Source organism: Pseudophryne corroboree, chromosome 5, assembly GCF_028390025.1.
Source record: "Pseudophryne corroboree isolate aPseCor3 chromosome 5, aPseCor3.hap2, whole genome shotgun sequence".
Classification (NCBI taxonomy): Eukaryota; Metazoa; Chordata; class Amphibia; order Anura; family Myobatrachidae; genus Pseudophryne; species Pseudophryne corroboree.
In genome coordinates, this window is record NC_086448.1 from 831561653 (window position 1) to 831577640 (window position 15988).

Below are 15988 nucleotides of genomic sequence, written 5' to 3' on the forward strand. Positions count from 1 at the left end.
CCTGATCTGCGAGTCTGTCGCCGTGATCCGAGGTACTGTCCACCGTAATGACTATTTTCACACAAGTTCAATTGACATTTACTTTTCTTAGTCTAGAGTTAGACTTAGGCCATTGGCATCATGCTGGCACCTTGTAGGGTATTACATTTTATTACATACATTTTATTACATACTTACTATGCTAATTACTTACTGCATACCTCCCAAGCGTTCCGTTTTTGGCGGAACAGTCATGCTTTTTAGTCACTAGCGCGCTATACCACACGGGCTGCATTGGCCTGCGGTGTAGTGGTAGTGGGGGGAAGGGGGGGTGGCTAGGGTTGGGAGGCACCTTATCACCTCTTACTAGATGCCTTGTCCATGCACATTTTGTCTGTTCACAGAAGAGAGTGAGAGGGGGACTGGCGGCACACCCGGCAGCTTCCGGAGCGCCGGGAATGCCCCCAGTGTGACTAAAATGAGGAGGGAGGGCGTGGCTTGTGGGTATACCTTTTTCTGCAAGACCATGCCCCTTGCCATGAAGCTGCACCCCTTTTGGGCACGTGCAAAAGTCTCGATCCGCATTTTGCAAATGTCGGGAGGTATGCTTACTGTGGGATGCAGTTAATTTGCCGGCTGTTGGGATCCCGACAACCGACAATACCGACAGCCGTAATCCCGGCGAACAGGGGCTATTCCCACTCGGTGTCCACGACACTCATAGGGTGGGAATAGGACCTACAGCGAGTGCAACGAGCCACCGAGCCCGCAGCATGGCGAGTGCAGCTAGTCTGCAAGGAGGATCTCTGCGCTTACCCCGCGCCGGAATACTAACGACTTTTAAGTAGCTAAAGTGCATTGAAAAACGGGCCCCTAATCTGAGGCCATGATGCTTCATACCCCCCAGCGTGAGGCCGAGTCCCTCCGTACCAACTTCAATTTTAAATGGCAACCCACGAAGATCAAATACTTAGGGATATACCTAACCTCTCGATACGACTGCCTCTTCCGAGAAAACTTTCCACCCCTCCTTACCAAAACACTAGCTGACTTGACCTCTTGGAACAGTCTTTTCATCTCGTGGCTGGGCAGGATCATAGCGGTTAAAATGACCATTCTCCCCAAATGGCTCTACCTTTTCCAGACCCTTCCCGTGGCAGTCCCGACCACCTTCCTCCGCACTATCCAACGAGCCCTCACACGCTTTATTTGGAACCACAGACCTCCCCGCATAGCCGCCAATACTCTGAAAAGACCAACCTCCGCGGGTGGTAGAGGCCTTCCCGACGTCAAACTATACTACCTTGCTTCCCACCTATCCCACATTGTCACCTCATACGCTCCTCCAGGATCGGTGTCCTGGCTGGACATCGAAGCAGCCTTCATGGCCATGCCAGACCTGTCCCCCCTATGGGGCCTCTCCCCCACCTCTCGATCCCCAGCCTCTAAGCATCTCCCTACCATCAAATTCAATCTCAAAACATGGGACGCTCTCTCTTTGAATTGGGGTCTCACTACCATACCCTCACCCTTGACCCCCATCTGGCAAAACCCCAAGTTTCCCTCCGGACTCTCTGTTACGAGTTCCCGAATGTGGACAACACTGGGCCTTAAATTTCCAACGGACTTTGCCGATCGAGGCCAATGGTTGTCCCTGCCCGACCTCCAGCGGAAAACTCCCTCACAACCACTTAACCCCTTCCAATACCTACAAATACGCCACTTTCTGGCCTCTTTCCCCTCTACCGCCTTACTCCGCGCCCTTACTCCCTTTGAATCCCTATGCGTCAACTCCCATTCCTCCAAAGGTATAATCTCCCAACTCTACTCTCTCCTACTAGACTCCTCCCTCCCTTCTTCCCGGCCCCATGAACTCGCGTGGGAACAAGACCTCGGACCTCCTCCAGAAACAGAGGACTGGGAGGACATGAGGCTGGGGATCGCTAAAAGCTCCATTGCCACTGCCTTTAAGGAAACGGCCTACAAAATCTACTACCGCTGGTACTACACCCCCGACCGACTTAACAAAATTTTCCCGTCCTCCTCCCCGTCCTGTTGGAGAAACTGCGGAGATAGAGGCACTATGCTCCACATATGGTGGACCTGCCCAGTAATTGTGCCCTTCTGGGACTTGGTCTACTCCCTCCTTAACTCACTTCTAGACCCTCCTGTCCGGAAAGACCCCTGGACCTCCCTGCTATGTTATCCCCCCCCACTCCTCAATAAATTCTCCCAAAAGCTAACCTCACATTTTTTAGCAGCAGCAAAATCATTGATTGCCCTCAACTGGAAGAACCCCTCCCCACCTTCCCTACTCTCCCTTAAAGCTAAAATTTGGCACATCGCCTCAATGGAAAAGATCACATACTATCTCCACGACCGGGGCCACGTCTTCGAGCAGGTTTGGGCTCCTTGGCTCGCCGCCGAACGTAGAAACTAGTCTCCCCTCCTTTAGAACATCCCCCTCCCCCCCAGGGACCCATGGGCCCCTACCGCTCTCTCCCTCCGACAATTCTCTCTAATCCACCCCCCCACCCCCCCCGCTCTAACTTCCCTTCCTCCCTGCTGCTCTCTCCGTCCACACCCCCTTTCTGAATCTCCTCCCCCCTCTTAATCTGACTTTACTTGTTCTCATGGTATACATCATGTATAGACACAAATGTGGTCCTCCCCCCTCCCCCTCCAAACCCCATGTTTGAACTTGATTCTCTCTCCCTCACTGATTAATCTTGTTATATGCTTGAAAAATGTGGTCTACCCCGGACACTGGCTATGTTGGCCGCCTGTCCCATGTATTTTCAGTATGCTCTCTGTACCTACCTGACCACGCATAAATAAAGTATTTCAAAAAAAAGAAAAACGGGCCCCTTAGTATTCAATTTACATGTAATGCTCCTGAGTGGACACACCTACCCTGTCTACGCCTCTAGGCCTTAGGGTCACACATCCCTGGCTGTAGGGCCTGAGGACCCCACTGCTGTGACTTTCAGGCTTCCTTGGCCTTTGGGCCCGAGGGCTTTATTACCTGGCCTTCCCAGATGCCCCGGGTACTGAGCCAGAGGTGCCTTCAGTCATCCAGCTGCTGGAGGTCCTGTCAGAGATCTGGGGGGCTCAGCCGCAGGGGCAATCACTAGTCCTCGGGGCCAGCCAGCTGCTGGAGGTCCTGTCAGAGATCTGGGGGGCTCAGCCGCAGGGGCAATCACTAGTCCTCGGGGCCAGCCAGCTGCTGGAGGTCCTGTCGGAGATCTGGGGGGCTCAGCCGCAGGGGCAGTCACTAGTCCTTGGGGCCAGCCAGCTGCTGGAGGTCCTGTCAGAGATCTGGGGGGCTCAGCCGCAGGGGCAATCACTAGTCCTCGGGGCCAGCCAGCTGCTGGAGGTCCTGTCGGAGATCTGGGGGGCTCAGCCGCAGGGGCAGTCACTAGTCCTCGGGGCCAGCCAGCTGCTGGAGGTCCTGTCAGAGATCTGGGGGGCTCAGCCGCAGGGGCAATCACTAGTCCTCGGGGCCAGCCAGCTGCTGGAGGTCCTGTCAGAGATCTGGGGGGCTCAGCCGCAGGGGCAATCACTAGTCCTCGGGGCCAGCCAGCTGCTGGAGGTCTTGCAGCAGCCCCATGCTACAGTAGGTGCAGATTCTCCTCCAGATTATGGCCCCGATGTGGCAGATGAAGCGTCTGTGCGAGCAGCCTCTTTCAGCAATGCTCCCGTGACATCTCATCATCATCATAGCGAGGCATCTCTGTGCGTCCACTAAGCCACCACATTTCACAGACCGTGTGCGTAGGTCAGTCCGGAGTCTCAGTCACGGCCCTGTCAACCAGAAATTCTTGGGAACTTTTTGGCGTGAATACTAATGAGATTTGTATGGTGTGTATCCCACTGATCCCCATGGTGATGTGAGGCAGTAACAGCGTCATCTTTAGGGGGAACTCCTGAGTGGCAGGGAATGGCCATTTTCTCACACTCAATGGCGAGAGCGACACTGGAGCATCCTACATAGAGTTCCGCCAGGGACGCCATGTATCACCTCAAGACACTGAATTTACTAAAGGTTATCTTGACCTTCTAAACTGAATCCGCAGACAATCCCAGGTCTCGTGGCAAAAGCAGTGCATGCTGGCAGCTGTGGTACTCCAAGTTGCATGCTGGGACTTTTGGTGCTCAAGTAAAATAATATATTTTCTCCAATTCGAACCATGATTATAACACCAACATGCACAGTCCACATTATTACACGATCATTCACAGTCCACGTTATTACATTGTCATCTGCAGTCCACGTTATTACACCATCATCCGTAGTCCACGTTATTACATTATCATCTGCAGTCCACGTTATTACACCATCGTCCACAGTCCACATTATTACACCATCATCCACAGTCCACGTTATTACATTATCTTCTGCAGTCCACGTTATTACACATCATCCGTAGTCCATGTTATTACATTATCTTCTGCAGTCCACGTTATTACACCATCGTCCACAGTCCACATTATTACACCATCATCCGCATTCCACGTTATTACACATCATCCACAGTCCACGTTATTACACCATCATCCGTAGTCCACGTTATTACATTATCATCTGCAGTCCACGTTATTACTCCATCGTCCACAGTCCACATTATTACACCATAATCCGCAGTCCACGTTATTACACATCATCCACAGTCCACGTTATTACATAATCATCCACAGTCAACGTTACTACACCATCATCCGCAGTCCACATTATTACACCATCATCCGCAGTCCACATTATTACACCATCAGCCGCAGTCCATGTTATTACTCCATCATCCACAGTCCACGTTATTACACCATCCTTCACAGTCCACGCTATTACACCATCATGTGCAGTTCACGTTATTGCGCCATCATGCACAGTCCACGTTATTACACTATAATCCGCAGTCCGTGTTATTACACCACCATCCGCAGTCCACGTTATTACGCAATCATCCACAGTTATTACAGTAGATGATTGCGTAATAACGTGGCTGTGGGTGATTGTGTTATAACGTGGACTGTGTATGATGGTGCAATAACGTGAACTGTGCATGAGTCCACGTTATAACACAGTCATCCACAGCCACGTTATTACGCAATCATCCACTGTCCATGTTATTACATCATTATCCACAATCCACGTTATTGCACCTTCATGCACAGTCCACGTTATTACACCATCATCCACAGTACGCGTTTTTTGGGAAGAACCCTAGTTCTGTCAGCACAGGCTGGTTTCTTCTAGGAGGGGGTTCCATCCCGCCGTTCCATAGAATGTTAGATACAGTACATCTCCTTGTTCGTCTTAGTGCGTTTCATTGCCGCCCGTAGCATCCGCCCATATTCTAGCATTTTCTTAGTTTGGTTTAGTAAATGAAGCAGACTGGTTGCTGCAGGTTATGAGACGGGCTTCCTGTGGTGCAATGTCACTGAGATACCACAGAACTATAATATTATCCGTCGCTTGACAGCTAACGTCTGTCTGTCAGCATGTCAGCGCAGCAAACCACACAACCACCACGCCACATGTCACTCACCCACGCATCACTCACTAATCTCTGGCTAGATTTCCTTTAAATGGAAAACAAATACCTCTCCAACAGCGTGAGACGCCTGACCTGAGGTGACTTGCAAACACCGGCAGAAGTTTCCGCTGAGGAACACAAGATGCGGCAACTCTGCTAGAACTTTGTCCATTCAGCGGGCAATCAATTACACTTTGAGTTATTCATACACACTACTGCGTTATCCATTGTGATTGGTATCAGGTTTTCAAGAGGTCCTAAAAATGCAGGCCCTAGGTAGCCGATGGAGTTTTTTCAATTCGCCACTTTGAAATGGCTGCACGGGTTCAGATGTGTCCTCCTACATCTAGCATCAATACGCCACGCAGCGGGAAATGCCTGGCGTGATTGAGCTGACGGATATCGTGGTAGCGTTGGGCGTCTTTTCCCCCCCCAGAAAATTCATATTATTCTCATCACTATGCAAATAAGATGCACATGCAGCTTTTGCTGATTACAGTGATAAGCGGCATGTGTATATTCTCTGCATATGCGGCTGCATACAGAATGCTACGTTACAGTGTTTCCTGTACGGAATGCTATGTTACAATGTTTCCTGTACGGAATGCTGTGTTACAATGTTTCCTATACGGAATGCTACGTTACAGTGTTTCCTATACAGAATAGTATGTTACAGTGTTTTCTATACAGAATGCTACGTTACAGTGTTTAATATACAGAATGCTTCGTCACAGTGTTTCCTGTACGGAATGCTATGTTACAATGTTTCCTATACGGAATGCTACGTTACAGTGTTTCCTATACAGAATAGTATGTTACAGTGTTTTCTATACAGAATGCTACGTTACAGTGTTTAATATACAGAATGCTTCGTCACAGTGTTTCCTGTACGGAATGCTATGTTACAATGTTTCCTATACGGAATGCTACGTTACAGTGTTTCCTATACAGAGTAGTATGTTACAGTGTTTTCTATACAGAATGCTACGTCACAGTGTTTCCTGTACGGAATGCTATGTTACAATGTTTCTTATACGGAATACTACGTTACATTGTTTTCTATACGGAATGCTACTTTACAGTGTTTCCTATACAGAATAGTACATTACAGTGTTTTCTATACAGAGTGCTACATTACAGTGTTTAATATACGGAATGCTATGTTACAGTGGGACAGATGTATTAAGCCTGGAGAAGTCATAAAGAAGTGATAAGTGCAAGGTGATAACGCACCAGCCAATCATTACAGTTTGAAAATGACGGTTAGGAGCTTTATTGGCTGGTATGTTATCACCTTCCACTTATCACTGCTTTATCACTTCTCCAGGCTTAATACATCTGCCCCAGTGTTTTCTATACCGAATGCTACTGTATGTTACAGTGTTTTCTATACGGAATGCTATGTTACAGTGTTTCCTATACGGAATGCTACATTACAGTGTTTCCTATACCGAATGCTATGTTGCAGTGTTTCCTATACGGAATGCTATGTTACAGTGTTTACTATACAGAATAGTATGTTACAGTGTTTCTTATATGGAATGCTATGTTACAGTGTTTACTATACAGAATAGTATGTTACAGTGTTTCCTATACGGAATGCTATGTTACAGTGTTTTCTGTACAGAATGCTATATTACAGTGTTTCCTATATGGAATGCTGCGTTACAGTGTTTCCTATACGGAATGCTACAGTACAGTGGGGGTCATTCCGCGTTGTTCGCTCATTGCCGATTTTCGCTATATTGCGATTAGTCGCTTACTGCGCATGTGCAAGGTTCACAGAGGTATTTTACTCACGGCATAACAAGGATTTTTCATCGTTCTGGTGATCGTACTGTGATTGACAGGAAGTGGGTGTTTCTGGGCGGAAACTTGCTGTTTTCTGGGCGTGTGCGAAAAAACGCTGGCGTTTCTGGGAAAAACGCGGGCGTGTCTGAAGAAACGGGGGAGTGTCTGGGCGAACGCTGGGTGTGTTTGTGAAGTCAAACCAGGAACGAAACTGACTGAACTGATCGCTATTTGTGAGTAAGTCTCGAGCTACTCAGAAACTGCTAAGAAATTTCTATTCGCAATTCTGCTACTCTTACGTTCGCTATTCTGCTAAGCTAAGATACACTCCCAGAGGGCGGCGGTTTAGCGTGTGCAATGCTGCTAAAAGCAGCTAGCGAGCGAACAACTCGGAATGAGGGCCAGTGTTTCCTATAAGGAATGCTACGTTACAGTGTTATCTATACTGAATACTAAAGTACAGTGTTTCCTATACGGAATGCTGCATTACAGAGTTATCTATATGGAATGCTACATTACAGTGTTATCTATACGGAATGCTACGTTACAGTGTTTCTTATACGGAATGCTGCGTTACAGTGTTTCCTATATGGAATGCTACGTTACAATGTTTCCTATACTGAATGCTATGTTATAGTGTTTTCTATACGGAATCCTACGTTACAGTGTTTCCTATACAGAATGCTAATTTACAGTGTTTCCTATACGGAATGCTACATTACAGTGTTATCTATATGGAATGCTACAGTACAGTGTTTCCTGTACGGAATGCTACGTTACCGTGTTTCCTATACGGAATTCTATGTTTCAGTGTTTTCTATACAGAATGCTATGTTACAGTGTTTAATATACAGAATGCTACGTTACAGTGTTTCCTGTACGGAATGCTACGTTACAGTGTTCTCTATACTGAATGCTACAGTACAGTGTTCCCTATATGGAATGCTACGTTACAGTGTTCCCTATACTGATTGCTACAGTACAGTGTTCCCTATATACAGAATGCTACGTTACAGTGTTTCCTATACGGAATGCTACGTTACAGTGTTTCCTATACAGAATGCTACGTTACAGTGTTTCCTATACAGAATGCTACGTTACAGTGTTATCTATATGGAATGCTACGTTACAGTGTTATCTATATGGAATGCTATGTTACAGTGTTTCCTATACGGTATGTCACGTTACAGTGTTATCTATATGGAATGCTACGTTACAGTGTTATCTATACGGAATGCTACAGTACAGTGGTATCTATATTGAATGCTACGTTACAGTGTTTCCTATAAGGAATGCTACAGTACAGTGTTATCTATATGTAATGCTACGTTACAGTGTTATCTATACGGAATGCTATGTTACAGTGTTTCCTATACGGAATGTTACGTTACAGTGTTTCCTATACGGAATGCTACATTACAGTGTTATCTATACGGAATGCTACAGTACAGTGGTATCTATATGGAATGCTACGTTACAGTGTTTCCTATATGGAATGTTACGTTACAGTGTTTCCTATACAGAATGCTACGTTACAGTGTTATCTATACGGAATGCTACAGTACAGTGGTATCTATATGGAATGCTATGTTACAGTGTTCTCTATACGGAATGCTATGTTACAGTGTTATCTATACGGAATGCTATGTTACAGTGTTTCCTATACGGAATGTTACACTACAGTGTTTCCTATACGGAATGCTACGTTACAGTGTTTCCTATACGGAATGCTACGTTACAGTGTTCCCTATACGGAATGCTATGTTACAGTGTTTCCTATATGGAATGCTACAGTACAGTGTTTCCTATACGGAATGCTACGTTAGTGTTATCTATACGAAATGCTACAGTACAGTGGTATCTATATGGAATGCTATGTTACAGTGTTTCCTATATGGAATGCTACGTTACAGTGTTCCCTATACAGAATGCTATGTTACAGTGTTTCCTATATGGAATGCTACGTTACAGTGTTTCCTATACGGAATGCTACGTTACAGTGTTCCCTATACGGAATGCTATGTTACAGTGTTTCCTATATGGAATGTTACGTTACAGTGTTTCCTATACAGAATGCTACGTTACAGTGTTATCTATACGGAATGCTACAGTACGGTGGTATCTATATGGAATGCTATGTTACAGTGTTCTCTATATGGAATGCTACGTTACAGTGGTATCTATACTGAATGCTACAGTACAGTGTTACCTATAAGGAATGCTATGTTACAGTGTTTCCTATACAGAATGTTACGTTACAGTGTTTCCTATATGGAATGCTACGTTACAGTGTTCTCTATACGGAATGCTACGTTACAGTGGTATCTATACTGAATGCTACAGTACAGTGTTTCCTATACGGAATGCTACAGTACAGTGTTTCCTATACTGAATGCTACGTTACAGTGTTTCCTATACGGAATGCTATGTTACAGTGTTCCCTATACGGAATGCTATGTTACAGTGTTTCCTATATGGAATGTTACGTTACAGTGTTTCCTATACAGAATGCTACGTTACAGTGTTATCTATACGGAATGCTACAGTACAGTGGTATCTATATGGAATGCTATGTTACAGTGTTCTCTATACGGAATGCTACGTTACAGTGGTATCTATACTGAATGCTACAGTACAGTGTTTCCTATACGGAATGCTACGTTACAGTGTTCCCCATACGGAATGCTATGTTACAGTGTCTCCTATATGGAATGCTACGTTACAGTGTTTCCTATACGGAATGCTACGTTACAGTGTTCCCTATACGGAATGCTATGTTACAGTGTTTCCTATATGGAATGTTACGTTACAGTGTTTCCTATACAGAATGCTATGTTACAGTGTTATCTATACGGAATGCTACAGTACAGTGGTATCTATACGGAATGCTATGTTACAGTGTATCCTTTACGGAATGCTATGTTACAGTGTTTCCTATACAGAATGCTATGTTACAGTGTTATCTATATGGAATGCTACGTTACATTGTTTGCTATACGGAATGCTACGTTAGTGTTTCCTATAAGGAATGCTACAGTACAGTGTTATCTATATGTAATGCTACGTTACAGTGTTATCTATACGGAATGCTATGTTACAGTGTTTCCTATACGGAATGTTACGTTACAGTGTTTCCTATACGGAATGCTACGTTACAGTGTTATCTATACGGAATGCTACAGTACAGTGGTATATATATGGAATGCTATGTTACAGTGTTCTCTATACGGAATGCTACGTTACAGTGGTATCTATACTGAATGCTACAGTACAGTGTTTCCTATACGGAATGCTACGTTACAGTGTTTCCTATACGGAATGCTACGTTACAGTTTTTCCTATATGGAATGCTATGTTACAGTGTTTCCTTCACGTAAAGCTACGTTACAGTGGTATCTATACGGAATGCTACAGTACAGTGTTTCCTATACGGAATGCTACAGTACAGTGTTTTCTATACGGAATGCTACAGTACAGTGTTTGCTATGTGGAATGCTATGTTAAAGTGTTATCTATACGGAATGCTACAGTACAGTGTTTTCTATACGGAATGCTACATTACAGTGTTATCTATACGGAATGCTACAGTACAGTGGTATCTATATGGAATGCTACGTTACAGTGTTTCCTACATGGAATGTTACGTTACAGTGTTTCCTATACAGAATGCTACGTTACAGTGTTATCTATACGGAATGCTACAGTACAGTGGTATCTATATGGAATGCTATGTTACAGTGTTCTCTATACGGAATGCTATGTTACAATGTTATCTATACGGAATGCTATGTTACAGTGTTTCCTATACGGAATGTTACACTACAGTGTTTCCTATACGGAATGCTACGTTACAGTGTTTCCTATACGGAATGCTACGTTACAGTGTTCCCTATACGGAATGCTATGTTACAGTGTTTCCTATATGGAATGCTACAGTACAGTGTTTCCTATACGGAATGCTACGTTAGTGTTATCTATACGAAATGCTACAGTACAGTGGTATCTATATGGAATGCTATGTTACAGTGTTTCCTATATGGAATGCTACGTTATAGTGTTCCCTTTACGGAATGCTATGTTACAGTGTTTCCTATATGGAATGCTACGTTACAGTGTTTCCTATACGGAATGCTACGTTACAGTGTTCCCTATATGGAATGCTATGTTACAGTGTTTCCTATATGGAATGTTACGTTACAGTGTTTCCTATACAGAATGCTACGTTACAGTGTTATCTATACGGAATGCTACAGTACGGTGGTATCTATATGGAATGCTATGTTACAGTGTTCTCTATATGGAATGCTACGTTACAGTGGTATCTATACTGAATGCTACAGTACAGTGTTATCTATAAGGAATGCTATGTTACAGTGTTTCCTATACGGAATGTTACGTTACAGTGTTTCCTATATGGAATGCTACGTTACAGTGTTCTCTATACGGAATGCTACGTTACAGTGGTATCTATACTGAATGCTACAGTACAGTGTTTCCTATACGGAATGCTACAGTACAGTGTTTCCTATACGGAATGCTACGTTACAGTGTTTCCTATACGGAATGCTATGTTACAGTGTTCCCTATACGGAATGCTATGTTACAGTGTTTCCTATATGGAATGTTACGTTACAGTGTTTCCTATACAGAATGCTACGTTACAGTGTTATCTATACGGAATGCTACAGTACAGTGGTATCTATATGGAATGCTATGTTACAGTGTTCTCTATACGGAATGCTACGTTACAGTGGTATCTATACTGAATGCTACAGTACAGTGTTTCCTATACGGAATGCTACGTTACAGTGTTCCCTATACGGAATGCTATGTTACAGTGTCTCCTATATGGAATGCTACGTTACAGTGTTTCCTATACGGAATGCTACGTTACAGTGTTCCCTATACGGAATGCTATGTTACAGTGTTTCCTATATGGAATGTTACGTTACAGTGTTTCCTATACAGAATGCTATGTTACAGTGGTATCTATACGGAATGCTATGTTACAGTGTATCCTTTACGGAATGCTATGTTACAGTGTTTCCTATACAGAATGCTACGTTACAGTGTTATCTATATGGAATGCTACGTTACATTGTTTGCTATACGGAATGCTACGTTAGTGTTTCCTATAAGGAATGCTACAGTACAGTGTTATCTATATGTAATGCTACGTTACAGTGTTATCTATACGGAATGCTATGTTACAGTGTTTCCTATACGGAATGTTACGTTACAGTGTTTCCTATACGGAATGCTACGTTACAGTGTTATCTATACGGAATGCTACAGTACAGTGGTATATATATGGAATGCTATGTTACAGTGTTCTCTATACGGAATGCTACGTTTCAGTGGTATCTATACTGAATGCTACAGTACAGTGTTTCCTATACGGAATGCTACGTTACAGTGTTTCCTATACGGAATGCTACGTTACAGTTTTTCCTATATGGAATGCTATGTTACAGTGTTTCCTACACGTAAAGCTACGTTACAGTGGTATCTATACGGAATGCTACAGTACAGTGTTTCCTATACGGAATGCTACAGTACAGTGTTTTCTATACGGAATGCTACAGTACAGTGTTTGCTATGTGGAATGCTATGTTACAGTGTTATCTATACGGAATGCTACAGTACAGTGTTTTCTATACGGAATGCTACAGTACAGTGTTTTCTATATGGAATGCTACAGTACAGTGTTTTCTATACGGAATGCTACAGTACAGTGTTTGCTATATGGAATGCTATGTTACAGTGTTATCTATACGGAATGCTACAGTACAGTGGTATCTATATGGAATGCTACGTTACAGTGTTATCTATACGGAATGCTACGTTACAGTGTTATCTATACGGAATGCTACAGTACAGTGGTATCTATATGGAATGCTACAGTACAGTGTTATCTATACGGAATGCTATGTTACAGTGGTATCTACACGGAATGCTACGTTACAGTGTTATCTATATGGAATGCTACGTTACAGTGGTATCTATACGGAATGCTACGTTACAGTGTTATCTATATGGAATGCTACGTTACAGTGGTATCTATACGGAATGCTATGTTACAGTGTTATCTATACGGAATGCTATGTTACAGTGTTATCTATATGGAATGCTTCGTTACAGTGGTATCTATACGGAATGCTGCGTTACAGTGGTATCTATACGGAATGCTACGTTACAGTGTTATCTATATGGAATGCTACGTTACAGTGGTATCTATATGGAATGCTATGTTACAGTGTTATCTATACGGAATGCTATGTTACAGTGTTATCTATACGGAATGCTATGTTACAGTGGTATCTATACGGAATGCTACAGTACAGTGGTATCTATATGGAATGCTACAGTACAGTGGTATCTATATGGAATGCTACAGTACAGTGGTATCTATATGGAATGCTACAGTACAGTGTTATCTATATGGAATGCTACAGTACAGTGGTATCTATATGGAATGCTACAATACAGTGGTATCTATATGGAATGCTACGTTACAGTGTTATCTATACGGAATGCTACAGTACAGTGGTATCTATATTGAATGCTACGTTACAGTGTTTCCTATAAGGAATGCTACAGTACAGTGTTATCTATATGTAATGCTACGTTACAGTGTTATCTATATGGAATGCTACAGTACAGTGGTATCTATATGGAATGCTACAGTACAGTGGTATCTATATGGAATGCTACAGTACAGTGGTATCTATACGGAATGCTACAGTACAGTGGTATCTTTATGGAATGCTACAATACAGTGTTTGCTATGTGGAATGCTATGTTACAGTGTTATCTATATGGAATGCTACGTTACAGTGGTATCTATACGGAATGCTACAGTACAGTGTTATCTATACGGAATGCTATGTTACAGTGGTATCTATATGGAATGCTACCGTACAGTGTTATCTATACGGAATGCTATGTTACAGTGGTATCTATACGGAATGCTACGTTACAGTGGTATCTATACGGAATGCTATGTTACAGTGGTATCTATACGGAATGCTACGTTATCGTGTTCAACAATAATCCAGTCTTCCATCATTGCAGCCAGTATGTGCATTTCGAGTGCAGTTTACAGTAAGGGGGCTGCTATTTGGATGTGGGCACAGTTAGGTAGTTGTGTTCTGTAGACCTGCAGTGTAAGACGCAATCTTGGAACAGGTTACGGGATCATGGGGGCAGATGTACTAAGCCTTGAAGAAAGATAAACTGGACGGAGATAAAGTATCAGCCAATCAGCTCATAGCTGCCATGTGACAGGCTGTGTTTGAAAAATTAGAGGAGCTGGTTGGTTGGTACCTTATCTCTCCACTTTATCTCTCTGCAAGGCTTAGTACATCTGCCCTTACGTGGACTCTTTAAATGTAAATGTGAGTGTCTTCTTTAAATGAAAGTGTCCACTTGTGAGTCGCACCACTCGCTGAGGTGACCGGAATGGAAGCTAGCGCCGCAATAGGAGGAGAGGAATTACACTTCAGGCATATTGAGCATTGCTTTAATACAGAAGGAGTTTCGATCTGAGAATGAACCATCTTGTTACAGTATTAGAAGAACAAAATTCAGATCATATGAAGTATTCCAATGAAAAATCATAAGATGCCTCTAGAAGCTATTTAGATGTTTTCCGTGGCATCAACCCAGGTACACATGACCCAGAAGCGATGGGCTCGGCACTCGGAGGAATTGACCTGAGTTAGCGGCTCTGCAGCGAAAGCCTTTCCAGATCTTATAATTGTGCATTTCAGACAAATAGGTTCCATTGTGAATTATTAAAAGAAAGAATTGAGAGATCATTTAGAAGAGTGATATATAGTCTGATTCATCTGAGACCTCCTGTGCTGACGATTAGTATAAACGTTATATAATGAACATTTTTATCATACCTATGTGATATGATATATATATATATATATATATATATATTTATTTATCTTTTACTTGCGTAAGAGTGAATACAAATGTTGTCAAATGATTACCTAGTTTATTTAATAGTGCTAGCACTGTAAGTCTACTTGCGGATCTCACCATTCTGTGCAGGTGCCATTGTTTCTATTCTCTTCCTGCACCTTTTTTTTTTTTTTTTTTTTGTTCCAGGTCCATACTGTGAGATCAGAGACACATTTGAATTACACACATTCTGTGGCTGGCTGACTTCCAGCATACATTTCACTTGGTGTTAATCAGCCACAGAACCTGTGTAATTCATCTGTGTCCCTTATTACGGGATGATTTGGGGACCCCACGCCTCCTGACAGTCTTACTGATACCTGCTACAAGTGTGATAATCTCACGCCGTGTAATGGGTGTTGGGGGTTGCATCGCTGTGAGCGATATTTGGGACATAGCTGGCTTAGGATGTGACGTAGTTTGTGGTCCAGACTTTATATCAGATATGACCTAGAAAGATGGCAGAGATTTAGCAGGCATGGCCCCAGTTCTGGCTAACAGCCCGCACATAGGGATAAGGCTAAAACCATGTCTAGGATACATATATACCTTTGCAAGTCACAATTAAAAATGACAAATGAGGTTGCAGTTTCTTCAATAACTAATTATGCAATTACATTATGTACGATATTTTAATTAACAGGTATGAAAAAAATGCCACGTCTGCAAACCCAGTGCTGGGGGTAATTCAGACCTGATGAGGTCAGTAC

General features: G+C 43.3%; 1 protein-coding gene across 1 annotated transcript in view; it reads left to right on the forward strand.

The window, feature by feature from the left end:
- LOC134928620 (vasoactive intestinal polypeptide receptor-like) overlaps nucleotides 1-15988 on the forward strand; it is a 279693-nt gene that overhangs the window by 126865 nt on the left and 136840 nt on the right. The window lies entirely within an intron of this gene.